This window comes from Leptonychotes weddellii, chromosome 2, assembly GCF_054177405.1.
Source record: "Leptonychotes weddellii isolate Sample4059 chromosome 2, ASM5417740v2, whole genome shotgun sequence".
NCBI lineage: Eukaryota > Metazoa > Chordata > Mammalia > Carnivora > Phocidae > Leptonychotes > Leptonychotes weddellii.
Window position 1 is genome coordinate 103,961,863 of NC_138370.1, and position 13,941 is coordinate 103,975,803.

The 13,941-nt window shown below is 39.3% G+C and overlaps 1 pseudogene; it reads left to right on the forward strand.

Moving 5' to 3' along the window:
- Positions 1–7,393: 7,393 nt before the first annotated feature.
- On the forward strand, positions 7,394–7,681 carry LOC115941549 (small ribosomal subunit protein uS12 pseudogene; annotated as a pseudogene).
- The last annotated feature ends 6,260 nt before the right edge of the window (positions 7,682–13,941 follow it).

A 13,941-nucleotide genomic window follows, 5' to 3' on the forward strand; every position in this document is an offset into this window, starting at 1 on the left:
TGGAAATAAAACCGACCGCCTAGGAAACACTAGACACCTAGACGATTTAAGTCATAAAGGTGGTAGAGTTGTAGCTAATTATTTTTAACAGAGAGCCTTTAATTAAGGGCAATACCATGTTAATGTGGAGGGGGGGAACAACACACAAAACACTCTTGACTATTGCTGGCCACAGAATGGCAGTCTCCTTACCTTGTATAAGGTAAAGATCATCTAGGTCGCATGTTAACGGATTGCCAGAGCCATCCCCTGGAGGTTCCTGATCAGATCTGAGTGGGTTCTGAAATCTGTGTTTAACAAGTCTCTCTGGGATTTGATGTGACTGGGCAAGTGAGGGCATTTCCCATGCTTCTGCTGGAGCCCGATGTAGCGTTTTTAAGAAACCTTTCCTGCTGAGCCGTACTCCAAAAATAACAGAGTTCACAGGACAAAAAAAAAAAAGAGGATCAGAGAAGGGCATGCAAAACCGTGTAATGGAACCACATCACTAACAAAAAACAATAACAATTCTAATTAAACAAATACACGAAAAGCTACACAAGTAAAAAACAACAACACGCACTACAGTAAATACAGGATTCTGCCATTGAAAAAAGTGAAAGCTAGCTTAACGAAAGGGTGTGTGAGGGAGGATTAGATTGTCCAGTCATGGAGATGAGGACCAAATCCATAAAATAATGTGGGAGAACCATGTCATATGCACTTCGAAGACAGAGTATGTGGCCCGATTGACGCCCGAGGAAGCCCAGGAGGTGAATGCACCCCGTACACAGCCCTGTATTCCGGGGTTTGCTGCCTCTCACTCTGTTCCTGGAACTTGCACTCAGTTTTTGTTACTTGTTGGACACTGTGGTGAAATTGCTCATGACTGAACCAAATTCCACATTATATGACCTCTCTCCCCTATTTAACAGTAGCTTTTGCGATAATGTGTCACATGGAAACACGTTTTAGAAGTAAAGGACTTTGATTGGATATGCTCATGGCTGCAGGAATGCAAGCTAAATTAGCCTTTCAGAGGGCATATTTAAATAAGGATAAAGAGACTTGAAATATTCCTATTTTCTAATTCAGTGACATCCCCAAGGCTGCTGCTGGCCCCACCGCCACCGTCCACAAGGGGAACTAGCTGCCACCCTTCTCAGCACATAAATTCTGCATACCCCGTCTTCTTCAGCTGCCATCCTTCTATTCAAGGTCTAGGACAGCCCATGCGCTAGCTGCAAAGGAGGCTGGGAAATCAAATGTCTGCCGTATCTTTCAGCTTCTATGGTGTGTGTGTGTAGGTGGGTCCCTCAACATAGAGAGGGGATTCACGTGCTGAAAGGGAGAGAAATGCTATATCCTTTAAAGAGACTCATTCTATAGAAGTAAAAATTGGAATTTTATCAGGTAACTTGTTAATTAAATATGATATGTCCATATACTCATAAAATGGGATTCATATACCATCATTTAAAATCTGTTTTCAGAGGTGCCTGGGTGGCATAGTAGGTTAAAGTGACCAACTCTTGGTTTTGGCTCAGGTCTGATCTCAGGGTCCTGAGATGGAGCCCTCTCAGGCTGCATGCTCAGCCTGAAGTCCGTTTGAGTTTCTCTCCCTCTCCCTCTGCCCCTCCCCACCCCGCCCCCTGCTTACACACGTTCACTCTCTCTCTCTAATAAATAAATAAATCTTTAAAAAAATAAATAAAATAAAATCTATTTTTCATAGTCAATTTAACAACTTGAGAAATTCTTATCTGTATTTCCTCTTATTTTATCTTTATTTACTTTACAATTACAAAGAAAAAAGACTAGAAGGATACACACCAAAATGTTATCTGCATTATCTCTGATTTATGCAATTATAGGTAATTTTTATTTTCTTTAAACTTTCCCATGTTTTCCAATTATTCCAATAAAAGAGTTTTTTTTAAAGTCAAGTTCATTTGAACCCCCCAACAGAGGATAGATTGTATCACAGAGCTAAAAAAAAAGAAAAGTCAGATAAATATAAGCATAATCATTCAGAATTTCTTTATAAAATGGTAGCTTAAAAATGTACAATAAAATTATGTTTCTTTCATTGCATACATACTGTAAATGACCATTCCAATTAATCATTCCTGATAAACTCATGTCTCATCAATTTTTCTCATGGGTAAGGACATGTTAGGGCCCAGTTTTTTAAACTTGGAGTTGCCAAATATTCAAAGATCACAGGTGTTTTCATCTTTTCGTGGGCAACCACCTGAGGCTTAGGGTAAAAGCTGATCTGAGATTTTAAAGGTCTGGTTGGGAGTTACTAAGTTGCTACTTCCTAATAAAAATTATCATAATAAGAAGTATCTTTGAAGACTTTTGTGTCATACATTGTACTAGACCATTTTATGTATGTTACTTGTTAATCCTTTTGATCCAATAAATAATTTCTCCATTTTGCTAAGGGGTAAACCTTGAAGAGATATTTCACTTGTTCAAAGTCTCATAGCCATTAAGTGGTGGAAGCCAAATGCAAACCTATGTCAGTTTGGGGTTCAGCAGCGCCAGGCCAAAATGAGTCATTAAACACTCAAGTCAAGTTAGATCAAGGTTCAAACATAGAGGGGACCAAGTACAAACCCCAAGTTCTGCACTCAGGGTCCCCAGGAACTGTAGAGCCTGGAGTTCAATATTAGACGAAGACAGGAGGCATCCAGGCAGGTTAGCATCAAGCAACAAGACCTCCATGGCCATGTATGGACACCCTGAAGTGTTTACCACGGTCTGTGGGCTGGTATAGAGGTGGTGTGAAGCTCCTGGGAGGTCAGGCTGGCTGAGGGCCAGACACAGGGCAGCGAGTAGATCAAAGTCTCTATCAAAGTTGGTATTTTTCACCGCCCAGTTCCAGTCTGTGAAAGAATTTAAATTGGTATTGAAGACACAGAGACCTAGTCTGAACTATATAGGAAGGAAGATGTACACATCCTGGGACCAAACACGTCAGTCTGAATCCATGCTTTATCACCAATTAACTGTGTAGTCTTGGGTAAGTTTCTTGTGCTTAGTTTCCTTGTCATTAAAAGCAAGACTAACACCTCATAGAGTTACTATGAGGATTTAATGACTTAATGTATAGAGAGAACTGTGCACACCACAAACTTAGTAGTCTTTATTACTTGTTTCTAAGCATGTCCTTGCAGCCTAATAGATACCGGCCACACACACAGAGGGAATTAGTGAGAGAGGATATAGTCTAAAGCTCATAAAGTCACCAAGGGGCTAAATTCCCACCAAGTTCCCTCAACACCAGGTGCGAACACAACAGACTATTTTAGGATCCCACTCACCGAATACCCTGCCAGCTATGCTCTGATGGGTTCAAGGACTTGGCAGGAAGGAGCCCACAGGTGGCAGACCTTTAGAACTCTTCACTGAGTAGACCAGAGATTGACAGAGTCTCCCAGCAATAGACCAGCTGTCTTGACTTTGATTTAAGGCAAAATTCTAGAATGAATTATTTTTTTTAAGATTTTTATTTATTTATTATTGAGAGAGAGAGAGAATGATAGAGAGAGAGCATGAGAGGGAGGAGGGTCAGAGGGAGAAGCAGGCTCCCCGCTGAGCAGGGAGCCCGATGCGGGACTCGATCCCGGGACTCCAGGATCATGACCTGAGCCGAAGGCAGTGGCTTAACCAACTGAGCCACCCAGGTCCCCAAAGTCAAATTTTTTTTTTTTAAAGATTTTATTTATTTATTTGAGAGAGAGAGAATGAGAGACAGAGAGCAGGAGAGGGAGGAGGGTCAGAGGGAGAAGCAGACTCCCTGCCGAGCAGGGAGCCCGATGCGGGACTCGATCCCGGGACTCCAGGATCATGACCTGAGCCGAAGGCAGTCACTTAACCAACTGAGCCACCCAGGCACCCCTAGAATGAATTATTAAAGTAACTGTTACCATTCAGATGGGGAAGAAGTGAGCACTAGGACTCAGCCTACGTTCATTACCATTCATTCAGAAGAGACTAACAATGTATTTCTTTGACCGGCTCTCCAGACACTAAATTTAAGAAAAGAAATATAACTGGCTTCAAATATTTGAAACACTGGTGTGTGTGTGCGTGTGTGTGTGTGTGTGTGTAAAAATTACATTTGTTCGACATGACCTTAAGAACCACGGAATCAAAGCTACTGAAAAACAGATCTCATTTCAATAATAACAAAAAACTTTCTAACAGTGTAAGCCAGAAGTGGCAAACTGCCTACCAGTGGGTCAAATTTAACGCTTGTGCAATATTTTGTTTGGTTCACAAATAGGCATAGTGTTTGCTGCTGCGTATGTGTGCTGTACTTTCACAATTTGTACAGTTGTGCAAAGTGGCCCAGAAACTTTCACGTTAAAATCCACATTTCTGTCTTTTCTGGAAGAATCCCACGATGTGCAGCAAAGACTGCATTCCCTTAGAGTAGCAGCACACGTTCCCTGAATGGACCGCTCTTCCCTTAGACGGGAATGTGTGATACAGCGGGCTCGCGTCCCCACCTGACGCATCGCTAGTTTATGTCACCGACCTGGAGGGCGTTTGAGTTACCACCTCAAATGATCTTAATAAATGTGGAGAGAGGTCCCCTTCGGTCATTACGATTCTCTGATTCTCTAATTTCCTGAGTCTAAACGTCACTCAACGATCTCCATGCTTTGTTGTCATTAACTATTCATGAGGCTACCAGGCCCTGTGTGTCCTTCTCAATAAGAATCTAGCACCATTCTTTGATTTAAACATATGTCTTCCTTGGTAGCGCTTTGGACGGCAGCTGCAAGACTGTTCTTTCTCAAATTTCAAAGCAAAGTTAAGAATAAGGACAGGAAATTCAAGTACTTCAACAGAACTTTTGGATGCTCTCCTATGACTAATAAATGGGTGCTGAAGAGTAAACTGCTACAACTATCTATTTTTACATGACTTGCATCACATTACATCAATACATGCTCTGAGTAAATATATTGAATTTTCTGATGTTTAACTACATCAAGACGTTTTCCTTGCACTTCGCAGATTTTATCAATTTATATTCTTGAGAAAATAAAGCGTGAAAAGCATAGAGTTTAATCAGTGTGTTAAGGCAGGTCGTGCTATTATCATAAATAGGAAAAAACAGAATCACGGTAGCATTGTTCAAAATAAAATGATGATTTAAAAAATAATCATAATAACCAAACCAAACCAAACAAGATACCTAGGTAGTGTTTCCGCACGTTAGGTAAAGAAAATAAAGCTGTCTTTGCAAAAGCTAAAACTGTTGGCTAGCACTTGAATGTAGTAACATGTGGGAGGTTATGTTTCTAAATATAATGTAAATTAATCCTCTCGGTCATTAGGTATCATGCAGTGCTACTGTCCTCAAAACTCAGAAACGAGAAAATCCTCAGGGAAGTTCTCAGCAGAAATGTTAGTTAGCCTTGGTAAATATGTCTGCTAAATATTATTAAGTAAAATACTCATCTCTGTGATTAATTACAGTGAGAAAATAAATAATAAAATATGACTTGATGGAAAGCGAGCTCCCTAATCTTTTAAAAAGTGAAAAACTTCGAAAATGTTTTTTTGCTTAAAAATGTCCAGAAGCACCAAACACCAAAGGCAACCTATGTTGTTTCTATTATTTAAAAAATAAAATTGAATTCTACGGAAAACTAGCCATCTGTACCTGAAATAGTTCCAGCTCCATTTTAAATGAACAAATTCTGCAAGAATATTTGGCTCAAATATCTTTGGTTCAAAGACATGACTGACATGGTCAGTCCTCTGTGGGTTTAAATTTTTTTAAGTAAATCAAGCAGACTTAAAAAATGACAATAACCTGGACCCTTGTGGTCACTTTCTTCTCTATAGATGTGTATGAGGTCTGTAGTATGGTCTGGGGAAGTAAGAACGTCTGTCGGGTGTCAGGGAGCCTAGAGAGCAAAAGGTAGAGTCCTGCATATAGACAGTTGAGTTAAAATTTACCAGGACAAAAATGTGTAAAAGCATTACAGGCAGAAGTGATCATGTGTGGATAATTATGGTGAGGAACATGGGGTATTTGGAAAAAATCAGTTTCCTGTGCATAGAATGTCTGTTATAGTGGAATAATATGGTGCTAGGAATAGCCTATCTTTGAAATCATACGGGTCTCGGTTCAAATCCTCATTCAGGTATTCATAAAATCTTCTTTTAGGTTAAAAATAAATCTTCATGGCAGTAGGGGACAGATCTGGTTTGACAACAATCTGCATGAAAAAGTACTTGTTAATCAGGTCTGTTCTGTGCTCTACATTCTGAGGGAAACACTGGCAACCCAGAGTGATCAGTTAAGAGAAAGGTTGTTTAATTTGAAGAAAGGACTGTCTCTGAATATTTGAAGGACTCTCAAGAAGTAAGAACAATTATGTGATCTTTCTGAGAAGGGTAGGTTTTGTGAAAGGGCATCTCCTTCAGACCAACAGAGTACCTTGTAGCCCCCGGAACTGCCTCAGGATGCGTCACAAAGACGGGAGACCCTTCTCTTCAACAAGACAGGCTGGGGGGGCCGTGCAGCAGAGAGGCTGTGGATGAGATTCCCGCAGTGGGCGCTGGACTCCCTTGGGCTTATCAGATCCTCTCAAACTCTAAGATTCAATCTTTTTATCATTTAAAAAGTTGGCTTGCAAAAGTCAAGGCAGTTCTCATTGTTCTGATTCTGTTTGCTCTTACATTCACATCAGTTTTGAAATCTGTTTCTTTACTCTTGCCCTTCCCCTTTTTATTGGTTTAAAATTCCACTTGAGTCTCCTTTCCCCCTAGTCACTCTGTCAAATCTGCTGCCCTTGTACCCACAGCGATAAGGCATTATTCCCCCTGAAACGTGTATCTGCATCAGCCTAACGCTGCACCACAAAACCCCCTTTCTGCCTACTAACACTATTGGAAAATGGGAAGAAAAAAGAACAAGATTCACTCATACAAAAGAAAATGGACTTAGAAACGTAATGACCACCTGTTTATGACTTCAAGTCAAGAGGCGAAATTACACTTTCTTAAAATTATTAGGATAATAATAGTGTGATAGAAATACGTAGCGCAAGCAGAGTGCCTTAGAGGGCAAGTGCTGTTTTGGAGGCTTTGCCTTTCGCTGCTCAACTCAATCACCAGGCAGTCCCACAGGGGAGAAATTGCTATCTCCATTCAAATGAGGGAATGGAGGTTTAACGCAGTTAAACAATTTACTAGTGGTCGAAGAGCCAAGAGAATTGGTTTTGAACTTACGTTCCGATTCTGAAACCTGTCTCTTAACCCCTTAGCAGAAGCAAAATGCATTTAGAACAGAAGCCATGTTTTAAAAATATTTAAGGAAATAGGTGGCTCCTTCCTGCACTGCTTCTCTTTTTTGCTCTGGCCAGTGGCGCTGGGAGGGATGGACAAGTGTCGCGGTCTTCCTACTTCCAGGGAGCTCCGGAGCCCCTGATGAGATCAGAAGTGGCATGATAAACAGTACAAGAAAGCCCGTTTGGGCACAGCCTTCGTACCCAACGACGGTTGTTTGAATTTTATTGAGGAAAATGATGAAGTTCTGGTCACCGGATTTGGTCACAAAGGTCATGCTGTCAGTGACCTTCCTGGAGTTCACCTTAAGGTTGTCAAAATAGCCAGTGTCTCTCTTTTGGCCTTATACGAAGGCAAGAAGGAAGGCCCAAGAGCATAAGTTTGGATGGTGAACAAGTGACAATAATAAATTTTCGTATGCCCAAAGAATAAAAAATAAAAGATAAAATAAAATACCCAAGGAAATAACAGTGAGCAGAACATTAAAGTTTTGGCACACAGTTGTCAGAGTAAGAGATAAAACATCTCAGTTAGGATTGGGGACAGTATAGCATGGAGATTGAGAGCACAAACTGAAGCCAGACTGGGTGGACCTGGCTCCATACTTAATGGCCATGACAGCTTGATCAAGATACTTAACCTCTCTGTGCTCAGTTTTCTTTTTTTTTTTTTAAAGATTTTTTTTTAATTTATTTATTAGAGAGAGAGAGAGTGAGTGAGAGAGAGAGAGCGCAAGAGGGGGAAGGGTTAGAGGGAGAAGGAGACTCCCCGCCGAGCAGGGAGCCCGATGTGGGACTCGATTCCGGGACTCCGGGATCATGACCTGAGCCGAAGGCAGTCGCTTAACCGACTGAGCCACCCAGGTGCCCTGTGCTCAGTTTTCTAATCAGTAAAATGGATAAAGGTAGTTCCTATCCCAGGGAATATGGCGTTCTTAGATCAGTGCCTGGCATAGAGTATGTCCAAGGGTGTTAGCTATTATCATTCAGATCTTGAGTCACACTGCCCAGGCTCTAACCCCACCTTCACCTCTAGCTAACTATATATGATCGTGCACAAGTCTTTTAATCTCTTAGAGACCCAGTTTTGTCATCTGCAAACAGATTCTAATAATATGTCCTGAGGTTATTTACTGATTACGTAAGTTAATGTGCCCATGCTTAGAAGCATGTCTGGCATACAAAAACATTCAATAAATGTTGACTGCTATAATCCTCATTTAATAGATCAGAAAACTGAAGTTCTCATGTGCCCTTGGAATACGGTCTAGGGCTCAACTCCAGACAGACTGACTCCAGCAGCGTAGTTCATTTAAGGTGGTCTCAAAGCAAATGTTGAAATTTTAAAGAAATTCTACCTGGCAACATTCTAAATTATATCCTAATTATTCTGTATATACCATTGGGTAAGACCGATATGTGTTGGATTGCAAGTAGTCCTTTTACTAATAATCCTTTAAAATGGAGATATTTATGCTTTGAAGCAACATCAGAAAATGCTCAGGAATACTTCCATTTCTACAGCAGTAACCCTTGGTGCAACCGCTCTCAGAGAATCTCAATCTCACTCCTTGTGTCTAAATTCCAACTACTTCAAATCTCTTTAATCCTCTGATTTCTGATTTTCTTCTGTCTTGCCTTGAAAGGCCACAAGTTTGTCCACTGCTAAATATGGTGCAGGGGGGAAAGTATGGGTTTTGTAGTTAAACAAACATTGGTAAATTAATGTAACACAGTGGACATTATTTTGTAAATATTAAAACAATGTTCTTAATTTCCCCTTTGAAGTCTTTTCAGCTTTTCTTCAGCAATTTGAGCCCTGAGTTATTGCTGTAGGAGAGGAAATAGCCTCAAAGACATGATTGATCAGCTTTGAATCTCAGAGCTGACTTTCTAGACCTCTTGAGGGGAGAGAGTGGACTTGAAGGGCAGACCGTCAGGAGAAAGAGAGAAGTCTAAATCACAAAGCACCACTTGAAGCACACGGAGAGCCAGGACTGGTGTCTCTGACGACAAAACCCAGGGTATGACGTAAAGAAGGTTGGAAAGCCTGTCCTTCTAGCCTGGCTGAAGAAAAGCAAGCCAAGTAGGTGAGACATGTGGGTCCTGCTCTCCTATCTCAGAAGCAAAGCTCTGGACAGGAGAAGCATATTTGTTTTCGGAGAATGCCTGAATCATGAAGACTTCATCTTATTTCACATGAGGGAAGGAGTGGTAGTAAGAGTAAAAATTGTAGCACAGTGAGATTGGGCAGTAGAAGGATCTTAATTGAATTGTCCTAAGATGGATGTTCCCACCTGACCCCAAGGTGGCGCACAAAAGGAAGCTCATTTGGGTCCCTAGGGAATCAGTGTGGCGATGGCAGTGTTCCAGGGACTGAATGGATGTCACAGAGAGCTTATGGCCATAACCAAAAAGCTACTTAGCGCTCACCCTGATTTGTAGAGTAGACAACAACCTCAGCCTCTAAGGATAACAGGGAAGAGTGGTCATGGGTAAACAAGAGGCATTTCCACAGGGACCGGAGGACAGTACACAGCCTTGAAACTAAATCTCAGGGACTGTCTCTTTCCCTTCACCACAGGATACCCCTCTCCAATCCACGCAGACACCATGTGGGAGAAAAACAGGTTGAAAAGAAGGAAACCAAAATACCAAAATTTAGACCAAAAACACACCAGGTTGCCTAAAGACTTAAACTATTGGATTAAATGAAAATTATTGGATTAGAATAAATTGTTCCACTTTCCTACTTAGTATAGATTAGGTACTTACAAGAAAGATTAAATAAGTAAGAGAGAACGTGGGGTGCCTGAGTGGCTCAGTTGGTTAAGGGTCTGCCTTTGGCTCAGGTTGAGATCGAGCGCCACGTAGGGCTCCCTGTTCAGGGGGAGCCTGCTTCTCCCTCTTTCTCTGCACCCCCACCCCCGCTCACGCTCTCTCTCTCTCTCTCAAATAAATAAAATCTTTTTAAAAAATTTAAAAAATAAGAGAACATAGACTTCATTTTCTTTTGACATCTGTGTATATGGTATACTTGGATTTGTGATCCTCCTCATACTAATAGATTTTTCTTTTTGAAGCAGCCAATCGTTTCCAGAAATTTTATTAGCACAAAAGTCAACCATGCAGAAAGGAATTAATTGATATATCATCTAATATGCTGAATACTGAGAACACTGAGCCTCAGAAGTAGTAATAATGCATATTAAATGTTAACCACATGCCAGTCCCTGCACTAAATGCTGTATGTGTATTATCTTATTTAAACGTCAGGTAGGAGGTACTAATATTAGTCCCTTTTTATAGATAAAGAAATCAGGGTTTTTGAGGTTAAGTAACTTGGGCAAGGTCATTAGATACATGATTAGAACCTAAGGCCCCTTGACTCTAGAGCTCTTACCTGCTGCACAGTCGTGAGACTCCAAGAGCAGAACACCTGCCCAGTAAGTTGGTGCTAGCTCTGCTACATGGGAGAGCTCTAAGAATAACCCTTATACATGTGGAAAGGAATTCACAGAGGTACTCGTAGACGGAAAATTAAAAAGGAAGGTAGGAGTGATGTGTAATAATTATCTCAGATTCATTCCAAGGGATACATTTTAGCAAAAATAGACTGTCTCCTTAAAAACAAAAATAAAAACAACAGGCAGAAAAAAAAAAGTAAAGCCTTTATCAGACTGAAGGTAGTTCACGGTGGATAATTTTTTAAAAATAAAATTCTCAACAAATGGGAGGCAAGAAAAAAGAAAGGGAAGGAAAGAGAAAGAAAGGAAGAAAAGGAGGAAAGGGGGAGGGAGGGAGGAAAGAGAAGTTTGCATAGCAAGGATTCTAAATTTCATATAACATTTTTACTTACTTTGCAGGCGTGGTTACTTTGTAGCCATTGGCCATGGTTTCAGAATTGATTTGATACTAGGATTCTTCTACCAGAAACTGAAAGTAGATATTCACTTAAACAAACAAATGAAATTTACTCTATGGAACATACACATAAATAGTAGATTTTAAATTATTTATTAAAAAGTTACAATAAAAGTGTATGAATATGTATTTATCACTTCTAAATTTTCTATTTCTCATTTCCATGTAACTTTATAACAGTAAACATTTCAAAATACGTGTTGAATGAGTAAAGAGTAGAAAGCTTGAATTCTGTTTTTCATCCTCATATTCTAAGAAAAATTTGATAACTGTGTGCTTTTGACTTCTGGAAATTCTTTTTGTACAGTGGTAAACACGTTGTTTCTTTTAGATTAAAACTTGTAATCTATAAAACCATTAAAATTTCATGTTCCAGAATTTTTTCACTTAGTCTGCTTCTATAAAATACCAAAAATGTAGACCAAAAAAAAAAAGGACCAGTTGAGGATCTAGATCAGTGGTTCTAAAAGTGTGGTACACAGACCTCTGGGGATCCCGAGTCACTTTCAGAAAGGCTATGAAGTCAGAACCATTTTCATAACAATGCTACAATGTTAGTGACGTTTCCACAGTGTTGGCATTTGCACTGATAGTACAAAGCAATAGAGGGAGAAACAGCTAGTGCTTAAGCACAACTCAAGACAATGGTACCCAACGTGCGCATAGCGTATGTGCAATAAAAATACTACCGATGAGAAACACTAATTCAAAAAGATCTATGCATCCTTATGTTCACTGCAGCTTTATTTACAGCAGCCAAGATATGGAAGCAACCCAAGAGTCCGTTGATAGCTGAATGGATAAAAAATGTTATGTGCATATATACGATGAAATATTACTCAGCCATAAAAAAGAGTGAGATCTTGCCATTTGCAACAACATGGATGGACCTAGAGGATATAATGATAAGTGAAATAACTTAGAGAAAGACAAATACCATATATTTTCACTCACATGTGGAATCAAAGCAAAACAAAACAAGCAAAAAGCACAATCAGACCTACAAATACATAGAACAAACTGATGGTTGCCAGAGGAAAGGGGGCAAAATGGCTAACGGAGAGAGGGAGATACGGGCTTCCACTCATGGAATGAATTCATCACCAGAATAAAAGGTACCTCACAGGAAGTATACTCAGTGATACTGTAATAGCATTGTAGGGTGACGGATGGTAGGTACACTTGTGGGTAGCACAGGGGAAGGTACACAGAAGTTGAATCACTATGTTGTGGGCCTGAAACTAATGTCACATTGTATGTCAACTGTACTTCAAAAAATAAAATAATGTAACACTAATGATGAATATCTGAATAGCTGTTTCACTTAATGATGTTCTTTAAAAAGCAATAGAAATGTTAATTTTATTAAAATTTAAGCCATAAGTGCATGTATTTTTAATTGTGTGGACAAGTGAGACATACACATATAAAACTCCTTAATTATTTCGTTTTTTTAAAAAAATGTATTAAGATACAATTGACATATAGTACTTTCAGGTGTACAACATACTGATTCAACATTTATATAAATAGCAAGATGATCACAATGAGTCTTAACATCCTTCACCACATACAGTTACAATTTTCTTTTTCCTTGTGATGAGAACTTTTCAAGATCTCTGCTTTTAGAGCACTCCTGCAGGCATACTTAGCACAGTGTTGGTCTTGCGGAAAAACACGTAGACCATTATCCGAGTTGTGATTTGAACTAGCTGCTCTTTTCATGGAACATCATTTTGCCTGAAAGATCCCCTGACAATCCCGATTATGGTTGTTCAAGTTGGATATCTGACAGATATTTTCTCAACAATGAACAATGGAAGCCTGTTACTTTAAGGAAAACAACAGATAGTATCTGTTGCCAATGATTGAACTTGAGCTTTCAACAAAAATTACCAGTTTGAACACCTCATACCCAACATTGAGGTTGACAACTTTGTAATACCGAAAGCCTTTTCTGATAGGATCTGTGGTGATATAAATGAATGTGATTTCATCATATCATATAATAAAATGTGTTAACATTTGGAAAATATGCATAACTCAGTGAACCAATATTTTCCAAATAACCAGTGCATGATGTTATAAAACCAAGCATGGTTAAAACAGTCCGTCATATTGCAAGATAGACAAAAAGATTCGAATGTAACAGGTGCACGTAGTTCATTGACATGGCTTTAGATTCCACGGTGCAACTAACCTTTAAAAAACTAACACTTGCCTAGTTTGGGGGTAATATCAAAAAAGACTACTCATAATGACCTTTTTAAGGCTACTAACATACCCTTTTCAAACTCGGTATCTGTACATACTTCGACCAAAATAACATACTGCAACAGATTGAATTCAGAAGCAGATATGAAAATTCAGCTGTCTTGCACCAAGTACAAAGATTTCAAATATGTGAAATGAAAAAATGTGAAACAATGTCACTCAATTATTTTAGAAAAGATTGATATTTTCACAGAAAATGTTATTTACATGAACATGTACTTGGTTGATTATTTTAGAATTTTAAATGAATTGATATTTTTCTAGTTTCTCAGTTTTTATTTCTAAAATGGTATTGATAAATATAAACCATATAAGTGGAACTCTTTGGGAAACCTCAATGATATTTAAAAGTGTAAAGTAGTCCTGAGCCCAAAAAGTTTGAGACTACTGACTTAGATAGATCAGTATTACATATTCAGATATTTAAATATGACAAGATGAA